This window comes from Pinus tabuliformis, chromosome 8 (assembly GCF_031772625.1).
Source record: "Pinus tabuliformis cultivar Carrire ecotype Pingquan chromosome 8, CPIR1, whole genome shotgun sequence".
In the NCBI taxonomy this organism is placed as follows: domain Eukaryota; kingdom Viridiplantae; phylum Streptophyta; class Pinopsida; order Pinales; family Pinaceae; genus Pinus; species Pinus tabuliformis.
In genome coordinates this window covers 1658333810-1658348097 of record NC_142294.1, presented here as the reverse complement: position 1 = coordinate 1658348097, position 14288 = coordinate 1658333810, and positions in this window count along the sequence as shown.

Genomic DNA, 14288 nt, shown 5'->3' with positions numbered 1-14288 from the left:
GAAGGCTTGCTACATTTGAGCCCAGGTAGTGATGCTGACCCCAGGTAATCCCATGAACCAGTGCAAGTTTACATCCTTAAGGGTGGATGGGAACAACTTCAACTTCTGGTCATCAGAGGTATAGTCATAAGTTCTGAATATGATAGAAAACTCAAACAAAAAGGTATCAGGGTCCTTTGAGGTTAATCCATGGAAATGAGGAAGGGAAGAGGGGCTTATGTTTTTCATCCTAGCATCTCCATTAGTCTCTCTAATGGGAAAAGCACCCCCAATTCTATTTTCAGCCATGGTGTAAGTGTGTGTAATGGTTTCTTCTTCTTCTTCCCCAATAGGTTCTTCAAAGATATTTGGTTGTTCAACTAATGGGTCCTCTAACTCCCCTACACTCAGAGAGGGAAGCTGATAGTCACCGAAGAAGATGGAAGGTTGATTGTTTGATGGTGTGGGGGTATTTGGCGATAATTTCCCTAAATTATATCTACTCCTACGAGGCATGAAATATTTTTTTTCTTCTTATGTTTTTTTCAAAATTAATTGTAAAATAGAAAGGAAAGAAGAATAACATATACCTACTAAATGAAAATTAGAAATAAAAGAATAAATCAAATTTACCTAGACACCTCCTTGACAACAATGCCAAAAAGTGATGAGCCTCAGTATTGCAGCAAAAACGCTGCAACTCCTAGGGCTACCAACTTTACTTTATAGACCCAGGGTTTCATACAAACTTGGAGGTTATAGTTCTATATACACAACAAATGCATCATTCTACTCATGTCACTTCTCAACTGGGGCATTTGACCATTAGGGACTCAGACCAGACCTCTATTTAACTAAAGGGATTTTGACTACTGATAATGAATGTAAAGCTAGTTCTAGTGTAGGGAAAGTAAATGCTTGTTTATTTAGGAAATGAAAGCTATCACATGGTAAATGGTATGAAATTTAATAAATCATCTAGCTATGAAATGACACAAATTACTTGTAGAAATGAACTATGCTAATCTTGCAATTGATCATCTAGCTATTAGGATTTCTTGAAAATAGAAAGTTACTCTATCATCTCAAAATTAAAACATGCATGCATTAACTATCTCATTCACATTTGCAAAAAAAGTCTTAATTACTAACTTCAGAAACATAAGAGCTAATGCTATCTCATATTGCAGGAGGGAAAGGAATGGGAAAGTTGTTCTAGGTGGCACTTATGGTCATGGAGTCCAAGCTGAGCAGCTAACCTACTTCTATACTAGGCTATCCTACCATTTTAGGTCAAAATAGGGTCAAAACAAGCTACTATAGGTTTGCTACAAGATGTCCTGAACTGTTGCAGGAAGTTAGTTGAGAGGTTTTGGAAGGTAAGAATAATGAGATGAGGTGTTGAAGGGGTGCATGATAGTTGTAGGAGGTGTAGGGAAGGTGAGAAACACCCAAGGCCAAGCCCAACACCCCAAGGAGGTTGTATTTGCCAAAGGCAGCTTGCTCACAGTGGCTGGAAAATAGAGGTTCAAACTATGGGTTGGTATGCCTTGACAGAAGGTAGAGAAGACCTAGGTGAAGATGTTCGGAGGTAGTACCTTCCTACAGATCAACAATCCATGCAATAAAACATGTTTCTTTTTCATTTATAAATCACTACATGTCCACATGGAAAATATGAGTTGAATTTGAGAAAGTTGATCTATCTACTGTTAAGGACTAGATATCTTAAATGGATTTCCTTTAAATCTACAGAAACCTTAAGAAAAGAATATAACAATTGTAGATTCTTCCAACAAATCATAAAAAATTATCTAGCTAATAATGAAACTCAATCTATGAATTAAACAAAAGACAAACTCTATTTTTGGGGCTGTGAGAGTGGGGTCCTCTAATCATAATCCCATGATGGAGATGAGATAGGGGCCACTATCACAATATTTTCTAGTATACTTTCCTTCAGTAAATTGCAACACTAATATACCTCTTTAACCTAATGGAAACAAGGTGAATAAAAAATTTAAGTAACTTTCTAAGCTAATATAAATATATAAATAAAATTCAGCAACTAACTATCATTCTAAGCTAAGAATACAATTACAAAAGAAGAACTTCTGCTACTAGGGTTGGGCCCTAACCGAAGAGCTTCAACCCTCTGAGTCAACTCAATTCTGGATCAAAACATAATTTCTCATTATCATAAATGTGTCAATTGCATCATAACAATAACAATCAAATTTCTTTAGCTCAAAATGGCCTCTTGGCTACAACAAAAAAATTGAATTCTAATGAGTCCCTTGACTCCCTTATTTGTACAAAATTGGAGCCACCAAAAACTCCGTAGAAAATAGGGATACGTGGCTCCCTAACTCGAGAATAACTCTTCCTTGACTGTCATTGGCTTGGATGCCAATGAACTCAGTTTGCTTGGCTGTTAGTGACACTGAGATGATGAGATAGAGTGGACGAATCCATGAATGATTTGAGGATTTAAGGAGGGAGACCAACTCCTAAAATCTATTACTTTCCTTCTCTTAATTCCTACACTTAATTCAACCCAAAACGGCTCCAATTCTTGCATTTAACACACATTAGGCCACACAACATAAAAGCTCACCTTTACTCTTCTCACTAAGAAAACTATAACAAAATTTGTAAATAAATGTGAGAAAAGTCAATTTAATAAAATGGAGAGTGGCATTGTGACCCATATAGTTTACCTATTAATGAGCCTCATTAGGCGCACGGGAATGCACTGAGATAGAAGGGGCTATGGGCTATGTGCCCGAACAAGGTCTTGTGCAACCATTGGAGACAAGGGGCACAACTGGCAATAAAAGGGGCCAGGTTTGGGGGCTTCAGGCTCAGCACCTGGACCCAACCCTTAGGTCATTTCACATATAAATGAACCCAGGGTATAGGGAATAGAGTCGTGGAGGCTCTTGGAAGGTGTTTGGCTAAGCGTATAGACCTGTCCCTTGGTCACTTTGCGTAGAAAATTTGTTGGAAACTAGATGACTACTGAGAGGGCGGGGTGAATATGTAGGGATGGAATTTATGTCAATTTAAAATATTTTTGCCACAATATCAAATAACCATGCACATTCAAAATATTAGCTTAACTGAATATGACAAAAACAATAAACTCGAAATAATAACCATGAAAAATATCATCAAAAGCATGCACACATAAGTACGCACATATTTCTGGTGGAAAATATTTCGTGAGAAAAGAACCTTATTCCTGCTGTGTTTCTCAATTATTTTATTAATCTTGCAATCAAATTTTACATTTATTAGATTACATCCATAAGCCGAAATACTTGGCTTCCTTCACAGTATGCTGGTACATATCAAACAAGAAATTTGTTTCTCTCACAGATCTACAGAAATATATCCACTATAAGGTCCCATGACCAACGATCCTCACGCAACTGCCATTGGAATATCCAATATCGATTGGATGGAAAAATATATTCCTTCTACTAAATCCACCAAATCATTGTCGACTGTGAAGCCTCCATGCCTTCACTTCCTCCTTGTGAACCTTGTTTCAAATATTTCATGCTAGGTTCTCAATTCACTTAACATGAGCAACCCAATAGCTCCATCATTCTACTAATCAAATCTGAATATTTTTTTTTTCTTGGAGAGGGTTATTTCTTCTCTTTTACTCACAAAAGTCTATGGTCTCTAACACACCACAAATGATCAATTCTCCACTGTGCAACACATAAAATCTGATTTTGGTTCTCAAATCATCTCTGAATTTTGCATACACAATTCCAATATATCTTTGCAATACTATGCGAATAGCTGCAACAATCTCTTCTCACTCATAATGCCCCCACTATGGAATATCTTACACTCTTAAGACAACCAGCCAAATATACTCAAAGCCTTCCTCTATATATAGACTACTCAACAATTATTTTCAGAAGCTTCATATTTGGTTGAGATAGGCTTCTTGAAACAATCAAACCACATACTCCAATAGCCTTTTGCTATCTTCAACCTTGATCAACTTCTAGAGACCCCATGACTTGATTCGACCATTTTTTGGAAGATTTTGATCATAAGCTTTGCCACAATACCAAAATTAGTTGAGGTGCACAAGGAGTGGAGAAATTCTCATGAAAAGGCTCATTCGCACGCACAACATTGGAAAAACTCGAGTGAAACTCTTCAGTCACTCCCACAGGCATGTTTGCTAGTGATTGGAACTTTTTAGTCACTCCCATGAATCATCATCCATGCACCTAGGGTAGAGGATGGTCAAAAACATATTTCCTAAGTTCAGAACCCACCCAAACTTCCTCTAGAGCTTGACAAGCCTTTATAGGACCTTGGACATTACAGGGACCCATGAGTTCCAAAACTTCCTCTTTCTTAAGCAATTTCTTCATCTTTCTTTCTTTTTTTTCCATGCCAATGCATCATAAACCATCAAAAGCCATTGCATGTTGCCTCCAAGAGTGCATTTCAGTGATTTTGAAATTATATTATTATGTTGTTATTTGGATAGGCTTTTATTTTTCAGCTACGGAACGTAGCCACATTTCGCAGCTAACCATCCATTCCGCAGCCATCTCCATGATTTTGCAGGTTACAGGTGTCGAGAGAAGAAACGAGCCACATGGGTAGCTGGAAAAATGTCAGTACATGGATGGTGTCCTATCCATTTGATCAAAGTCAATGAGAAAAACCTCGGTTAAAGGGGAGCCAACAGAGAAGACCTACAAAAACTAGAACTCTATTTTTACACGTTTCCTAGTAAATGCATCCGAGGCAGGTTCCTCAAGCTGAGGATGTTGTTTTCCACCTACATAACTGGTATCCAATAGCCACTATTCGGAGATTTATTGTTCAAGCCAACCGAAGACTAAATTTCCAGATACACTATCTATTCACGTGTCTGCTGTAGAAGACTTTTCTCTTAAAACAGTTGTGAATTTTTCCTATAAATATCAGTGTTTGGAACGCAGAACTAGTTAATGTTTTTGATGATGAAGTAGTGCAATTTCCACATGTAGCATGAGACATTCAGTACTTTGTTTTTAATATAAAAAACTCTGTTTTTCTCATATGGATACCTGAAGCGTGTGAAGTGATTCTGTGTTGCTAGTCCTAGACCTTGCAGAGGGCCCTTGCGTGGTCGAGGTTACTTTTCATTTCTGTACATTTTCATTTGTCATCTTTCTTCGTTCAGCTGTACATTTATTGTGTTTTTTATTATGTTCATAATTGTTTCTAACACTGTGTTCATTGCAGTTTGTATCAATTGTTTTCACTAACTCAGATAGGTGCATTCCAGTGTAGAAGTAGTTCTTTAGTTTCCCTTATGCTTTAGCTTCTTAACTGTAGTTTTTAAATTGTGTCAAGTGGTATCATTAGACTTATTTCTTCTGTTGTTCCTTAGTTTTTAGTTTTTAAATTTTAGTTGTTTCATGCCTTTGCTTATTAGGATAGTCACTCATTACATAAATGAATGTTTCCATAGCATTTCGTTGATGGTTTATCCTCAAACTAAATGGTGAAATATCGAATTTATCAATGAGATTTCTTTCTGTTCAGTACCTTTTCCTTCTTAGTGTAGTCACTCATGATATAAGCAAATATTTCCAGAGCCTTTCGTTGATGATTGATCTTCAAACTAAATGGCGAAATGTTGTGTTTTTAAATGAGATTACTTGTTGTTCATTAGTTTAGAGTTAGATAGCTTGATGCCATTTTCTTGTCAATTTAAGCAACTCATGATTTAAAGAGATATTTCCAAAAACCCTTCATTGATGGTTGAACCTAAGATTAAGTGGTGCAATGCCTTACTAAATAATGAGTTTTTCCTTGCATTTTTAATGATTACTTCTTTTAGAATGGTGAATAATGGAATCTCTTAAATGTTGATATCGTAAGGAGTTAATTTCTCCCTAAATTATATAGCAGAGTGATAACAATGCTTCATTTAGTTTTGCTTTCACAAATAGAATAGTTGCAGTTTCAATTTTGTTTCTTTCCTTTAGTTTAATTGCAGTAGTTCACTAAGAATTTAATTTTGCAAGTAGACTAGACAACAAAAGTAGTTTTACTTCCAGTATTTCATTCTTAGTTTGTTATAGATAGCTGCAATTTCATTTTCTCACTTAAGTTTTGGTTTTGTAATTAAGTAGACAACAATTTTAAGAGTCTTTTAAGCTCATATTTTGGAAACCATTACAATAGCAAGAAGATAAGCTTTGTTCTTCACTTTTTTGTTTTTAAAACCTCACTTCCAAACTTGGCCTAAAAATCACTTTTGGACTCTCACTTCATTTTCTAGGTTCTTATCAGCGGTAAATAAATATTTCAATCACATTACAGAACTTTAGGAATCAAAAGAGCAAAACCCCAAAAACAAACATAAACTTGAAAATAGTGAGGTAAGAAAGGGTTATTTAGCACATATAGTGCGCTACACTTCACTAGTTTACGACACCTAGATTGATAATTTATGTAGCAATTTAGGACACTAAATTGACTAAACATTTTTGGTGCCATTGCTGGGGAAGTGTAACTAGGTAGCCTTACTTCTTACATTCATAAAAAAAAAATCAAAAACAAAAAAACAAAAAAATGACATGCATAGAGAAAGAGATTCTAGGGGTAGATTTGTAGCTAGGGGCAGAAGTTCAATTTTCACAACTCCAACTACTCCACCAAGGATTAGAAAGGACACATCTCCATCCCAGACTCATATTCCCAGCCTTAGGATTACTGGAATTCAAGGGAAACAACTCAATTGGAAGATTCTCCCACTTCATCTAGTAAACTAGACATAGGAGAGGAAACCTTCTTCACCTCTATAAGGGAGCCTATTGTAGTTGAAGAAGTAGGAATACCTAGAGAAGAAGAAGAAATAGAAACTCTCTCTCATCAGCCATTAATAGAAGAACCAGAAGATTCTGAGAAAACTATCATGGCAGAAGAAGAGCAAGATGGAGAATTTTCACTATTTGGAGGAGGGGGTAGAGGTAGAGAAAGAGGAAACAATGGAAGAGGTAGAGGTAAATATGGAGGAGGCAGATGAAATAGGGAAGGAGATAAATCATTTGGATTCAATATAGTAGATGAGGAAACACATACAACAATGAAAAACATTTCACCATCTGTCCTCCAAAAATTTTATGGGTTGAGAAGTGAGGAACTTGAAACATTTTTGTTTGAGTTTGAAGTCTTATGTCGAACCTATGATTATCTAGAAGACTCTCAAAAACTCAAATTGTTCCCTTCAACACTAAAAGGGGTAGCTCTGAAATGGTTTATGGGATTAGTCACTCAATCCATTAGGACTTGGATTGATATGAGGTAGGAATTTTTGGATAGATACTTGGATTATTGTATGCCTACCAATCATAAGGACGAGGTATTCAAAGATGCAAAAGGAAGATGAAAACTTAGAGGACTTGCTTGAGAGGTTTAATTACAATTTGAAAAGAGCAAAAATGAACAACTTAGATGAAGAGACCTTGAAAGCTCTTTTGTTGAAGGCAATTAGAGATGAATGGATAGCTATCCTTAAAATGATGGGGAAGGGAGACATCTCTCAACTTCCATTGAATGATATAGCAGATCTATGTGTCCATCTCTCTGTCTAGTCAATTTAGTGTCATAAATTGCTCTACATAAGTTATCAATCCGCGTATCGTAAAATGATGAAGTGTGGTGCACTATATGTGCTTAGTTAACCTTTCTCTTACTTCGTTGTTTTATAGTTTGTGTTGTTTTTGGGGGTTTTGTTTCTTATGCTTAAGGAAATTAATCTAAGAAAGAAAAGCTATGCTTCTAGGTAAAATCTCTAAATGTTAATGGGAAATTAAATCTAATGACCTTTAATGTTAGAATCTAATTTCTAAAGAAGGAAACAAATCAAAGCTTTGAACAATTAGACTAATCTAAGTCGGCAAAATGTCTATGAAATGAAAGAAAAAATGATAACAACTAAATGAATTGTTTTATCACTTTGCTACACAATTTTGGGTGAACTACCTTCTTGTGATAGCATTTGGAGGGATCCAATACTTCATTGTTTTAAGAAAAAGTAAACATAAAAATGCAGAGAAAGACTCATTCATAAATGAAATACTTCACCACTTAGTGAAACAAGGGCTTTCGAAAATATTCACTTACAACATGAGTTACTAAATTGATAAGAAAATGGCACTAAGCTATCTAACTCTAAACTGATGAACAACAAGAAATCTCATTGATAAACACAATATTTCGCCAATTAGTTTGAGGATAACCATCAAAAAAATCTCTGGAAATATCCATTTATGTAATGAGTGACTAATCTAATAAGCAAATACAAAAACATGTAAAGAAAAACTAATCTACTGTGTGTTCTAATGCTTCAATCACCAATTGGCAAATACTTCCTTGGACTATTTTGTTGATCATAGATTACACAGTTAGATAAATCTACAATCAACTAGTTGAACACACTTGCATGAATTAAACTTGTGTTAATGGGAAATCTAGACTATTAAACTTGAAAACAATAAAATGACATACTTGAATGAAATCAAAGCAAAACTACAAAACAAAATCTACTCTACCTTACATTATAATATGTTCCATGAAATCTACTTCACATCTCCTTCCATGTTGAGAACAGCGAAGCTTTATTCAAATTCTTCAAAATTACAAAGTACAACAAAGCTATCCAAATCTTTCCAAAGCTACCAAAAAACTACAAGCTACAAATGAAGGAGAGAGATCGCCTATTTATACAAAAAGATGAGAAGTCATCTCATTAATGAGAGTCCATGAAATCTCTCCCTTTACCTCTAGAGTCCTAATCAAAATAGGAAATGATAAGACACATGTCTTCTTAGAGTTTCAATACAAATAGGAAATGTGGCACATATCCTCATGATCCCATGATCCTCTCCACTCAAATTCGAATTTGGCCTTAGGGTGCCACATAAAGATCTTCTAGAAACCTCCTTTTGACCTATACATGTCAACAATCTCAACCCACTTGTTAGGTATAAGCATATGCACATTATTTTCTATTTTTTAACCACAAATTCTCTTAAAAAGGTAGGAATTAATAAAGTTTGGAAAAACATAAATGTGATCCAATGATAATGAAAGTGAGATGAATGTAGTGACATGGTAGTGAAATGAAGGTGAAATGGAGGTGATATAATGGACATAATAGTGAAAGTGTAATGGAAATGAATGACAATTTCAAGACCCAACATACCCCCCAACTAAAGCTATTTCATGTCCTCTTGTAATATATATTACATTAATTCTTTTGATCCTTGAGCTTTGGCTTAACTTTGCAGGATATCATTTGATAACTTCATACTTCTGCAAAGTGTTTTACTTGAATTGCAACATGGTTGGTTCTTGTGTTACAACCATATTTTGTTGTTGCATTCTATTTTGATCTTTGAACTTTGCATAATGATATTTTGATTATTGTTGCAAAGTATATCTTTATTCGATTGCATGATGGTTGGTCCTTGTGTGACAACCATAATTGTGTTTGTATCCAATTATCCTTTAAGCACTTTTGAAAAGTCATTGTATGCTCATAATAATAATGTAATAGTTAATATATTTTGGAAGTATGTGGGCTTCTGAATATGATATGATCATGGAAAGATATGAATATGTATGTATTCCCCCCCCCCCCCCCCCCCCAACTGATGGTATTGGAAATTTTATGAAATGGAGAAGAGAAATGTTTTTCCAACAATTATCATTCTAGCTTTTTATGGAATTCTATGGTCAAACGTCAGAAAATGATGTACCTTAATTTACCCTTTGAAATGGATGAGTTGTATGTGTGGTGGCTAAAAAATTATGATCATAATCTTCTTCAAGTGGCTGGACAAAAAGAGTTGTGGATAAAAGAGTCAAGATGACTTTTTATTGCTTCTACTAGAACCTGCTGAATCTACTGCTGGATAGTGCTGATCTGTTTTATATATGCTCCAACAGTGCTGAAAATAGTAGTCTTCATCTCTTCAAAACTCATTGGAACAATTCCTATTGTGTGAAGAGATGTTCTGATGTTGAACATAGTAGGAAATTGTTGACTTAGTGGCCATTAATGAATGCCACTAGTCAACACGAGAACTCTCACCATTGATAACAATGAGAGTAAAAACTCCCAATCACATCTTGCTAGGTACGAATGGATTTGCCGATGTCGAGTCACATAGAAGATCTGATGAACAAGGGACATTATTGTATTCCCATTGTTCGTTTGCATGAGGACTTGCCATTAAGACATGCAAGCCTCAAGGTGTTTTTGCAAGGAATTTAGACTCAAAGGACTATGGACTCAATAATTTGCATTGAAGCAAGGCTTATTTGCGAAATGAAAATGGTAGGAAAGGGAAGATGAAAATGAAAGATGGCAATGGAGAGTAGAAATGGCAATGGGCAATAAGCATGTGAATGAGCCTCTTTCTTTTATTTGTGTATTATGAGTGGACAAAAAGTAATGGAAAGTGTATGTAAATGTAAATGGAAATTATGAAGGGAAATGAGGTAAATGGTTTATTATGAAGTATGGATGTGATGGAGACAATAGCATCTAAAAGTTTTGCAAGTTTTTGGATCTGATTTTGCATTAGCATATTTCCTCTTTGTTGCTCATCATCCTCTTCTGAAACAAATTGGTCTCTTAAGAGAGACACTATTCACTTGTAGTCATTTTTCCTTCCTCCTGGAACCTGCAAAAAAACTAATACTTCTTCTGCAATGGAATGTAAGATTATCAAAGGAGAGAGGTGATCAATCTCTCTAGTTATGATTTTTACACACAAAACTAAGAATTCGTATTAATGAAATAAGTTCACAAAGGAAAACCAAAAGAACTTATACCTACTTCAGAATTAGTGCCTCAAGTTAATTGTTGTATCTTTTCAAAAATTTATTTCATTATTTGCTGTTTCAAACTCTGATGATGGATTTCTCATTGTGTAGATCTCACGGATATCTTTCCAACGATACTTGAATCATCAAAATCTGATTTCGTATGAGAAAGTCACGCTGATTTGAACAATGAGGTTTTTTCAGCTGCAAATTGATGTTTAGCTGCAGAATTAGGACAGCTGCAGAATTGGAGAACAACTGTGGAATTGGATTTTAGCTGTGGAATGTGCACAATTTCTGTAGCTAAGAATATTGAACAAAAAGTTAGCCATTCATTTTTCATCATCAGTCCAAAATTAATCAATACCTTCAGAAAATTGAGTAAATAACCTACTCATTTCATTGATTCATTTTTTTTTTTACCTGTGAATCTTTGGTTTTTTTTCTTGACATGTGGTGAGTTAGTGATAACACACACCTTGACTTCCCTTTTACCGGGGTCTTTTTCATCGACTTGGATTAAATGGATAGGACACCATCCATGTACTGACATTTTCCCAGCTACCCATGTAGCTCGTTTCGTCTCTCGACACCTGTAACCTACAAAAGTATGAAAATGGCCGCGGAATTGATGGTTAGCTATGGAACAGGGCTGCATTCCACAGCTAAAAGACAGCCAACCATCAGGGAAGACGCATCAATAGAAGTCAGGCCGAGGTCGACCAACTGCATCTTTTATTGAATTAGTGATGACCACTGTAATGAGCACTGCAAATAGAAGACCCAATATGGCTTGAGATCAGTCATCAAGATGCTTGCTAAGTTTCATTTCTCGTGTTAGTTCTCTAATCCTTTGCAGTTGGTGTTCCAGATGGTAACAAGCAAATGTTTGCATTTGCAAGAGAATAATGAACACAGAATACAACAAACCCAGAGCCAACATGCAGATCCGTCTCTGACGTAACAAGCCCTTCTAGTCAAAGTAAAGGAAAGTTTACAAATTAGGCAGAAGCTCAAATTAGCTCATTTGAATGTGGCACTCTCCTCTGTCCACAGAAAAACAAGGAGGAGAACAACAATATCCACCAGAAAACCACTTAGTTTATTGCTGGAAACTCTTCTCATCTCTAACTCGTGTAAGATGATTCCGTCCCAATATTGTGCTCTCTCCTGCAATGTAAGCGTGTGTTATGAAACTAGCTCACAAAAAGATAGAAAATATAGATCGACTCCTTAGAATTCAGCCTCTTCGAGGAGGCAACCTCCTTTACATTACACAAATGAATGATTCTTTGATGATACAAATGACAAGACCTCCTTTCTATATATAGGAGTCTAAGGAGTCATAATATAATCAGAGCCGACATAACAATAATAATGTAAGGGCACAATAATAACAATAGGGGACTACATGGGTACAACAATATAATAAAGGGGTTGTACTAATAACAATAAGGGGTTACACTAGTAGTACAGGGGCCTAACATGCCCCTCTCCTTCAAAAAGTGTTGTCCTCAATGCTTGAATAGTTCTTGATGCTTCTGTATAACATTCTTGTCCTCCCATGTTGAATCTTCAGCAGGTAAGTTCTTCCACTTAATGAGGTACTCTGAAATTGATCGATTTCGTAGTTGTCGGGTTCTTGCTTCTATGACTGCTCCAGGTTCCAATATGATTTTTGCTTCCTCTTCAAGTTCTAACAATATTGTTTGAATTGGGATCTTCTGCAACTTTTGAATGAGTGGCCATACTTCTTCTTCCTTCTTCCATTCATCCCTTGCTTCGTTTATCCAATCTCGTTGGATAATAGAAATAGCACAAAACAATGCTTCCACATCCTCATCTTTTCTTGAGAGTGCATCTACAACAAAATTTTGCTTCCCTTTTCTATAGATGATGTCAAAGTCATAACCCAAAATATTTGTGACCCATTTTTCTGTTATTCTAAAGATAATAGTTGTTCTAAAAAGTATTTAAGACTATCCATTTTTACCTTGAAGTGTCTTCCCATTCGGTAAGGTCACCATTTCTTAAGTGCATGTAGTATTGCCAACATTTCCTTATCATAAATAGCTTGCTTGAGATGTAGCAGTAAAAATACCAAAGCACCTACATCAAAACATTTTTCACTACGATGTTGATCTACCTGTTGTTTCATTTGATTTTGCACCAAAGTGGCATTATCCTTTAAAAGTTGGAGAACTTGTTGTTGATGCTCGATGTGATCTTTCACTGCTTGAACCTTTTTCTTCTTGATATGTCCTTCTATCTTGAGAGTTTGAGGAGTGATAATTTCTTCCAATGCTTTACAAGATATGGCCGGATTCATTTCTTGATGCTCGATGTGATCTTTCACTTCTTGAACATTTTTTTCTTGATATGTCCTTCTATCTGGATAGTTTGAGGAGTGGTAATTCTGGTCAATGCATTACAAGATATAGTTGGATTCATTTCTTCCTTCTTGATGTGATCTTTCACTTCTTGAACCTTTTTCTCCTTGATATGTCCTTCTATCTTGGGAGTTTTAGGAGTGGTAATTATTGCCAATGCTTTACAATATATGGTCGAATTCATTTCTTCTTTCTCTGGGGTTGGGTCCTGGTGTATATCCTCTTCTTTTGATGTTTCTTGATCCTTTTCTTCCTCCTCTTCATACTCTATGTAAAATAATTTATTCTCAGCACACTTATGACCTTTAGTGCATTTTTTATCAGAATTGTAACAAAGCCCCTTTTCTCTTTTTTCTTCTAATTGTTGTGGTGTAACGCTTGTAGGTTGTGGAAGGCTAGGAGAAACAACACTTCCATCTTTATAGCTATGAGGGGTAAAATTCCTTGTTGCCATAATTTTTCTTTCCACTTTGTAACAAATCTCTTTTTATCTTTTTTCTTCCAATTGTTGTGGTGTTTCTCTAAAGAAGGTGTTGCTCTTTGTATCCTCATAATGTGCTATAATTTCCTCTGTGAAAATTGACCAAGTTGTTTACGAGAGCAAAGCCCTTTATACCATAAAAATTGATCTTGCTCTAAATATGAAGATGCAATACATACCTTTTTTAATAGTGGTACACCATGTAGATCAAAATATTTCTCCATCTGTAGTCTCCAATTTACCAGATCCTTTCCATCAAACTTCCTCATCTCGCTTTTTCTTGATTTTAGGAGCTCGATCTTGAAACGACTGTAATTTTGTACTTTCAGATATTTAAGTTATGAAATTACGACTTGTAGTAGCCCTCTGCATCCTCTTTCCAATGCCACTAGTCGGATCGAATTTAGATTCTCCAAGAAAGAGTTATGCACAATCTCCCAAGATGACCTGATTATATACATTTTCAGAAGAGAAAACTTGTATGAAGTGCCACGTGTCACTATTTTGGCCTTAGGAATTGAAAACTATACACAGGAAACTACAGTCTGTCCTCTTTCTGTAACTTC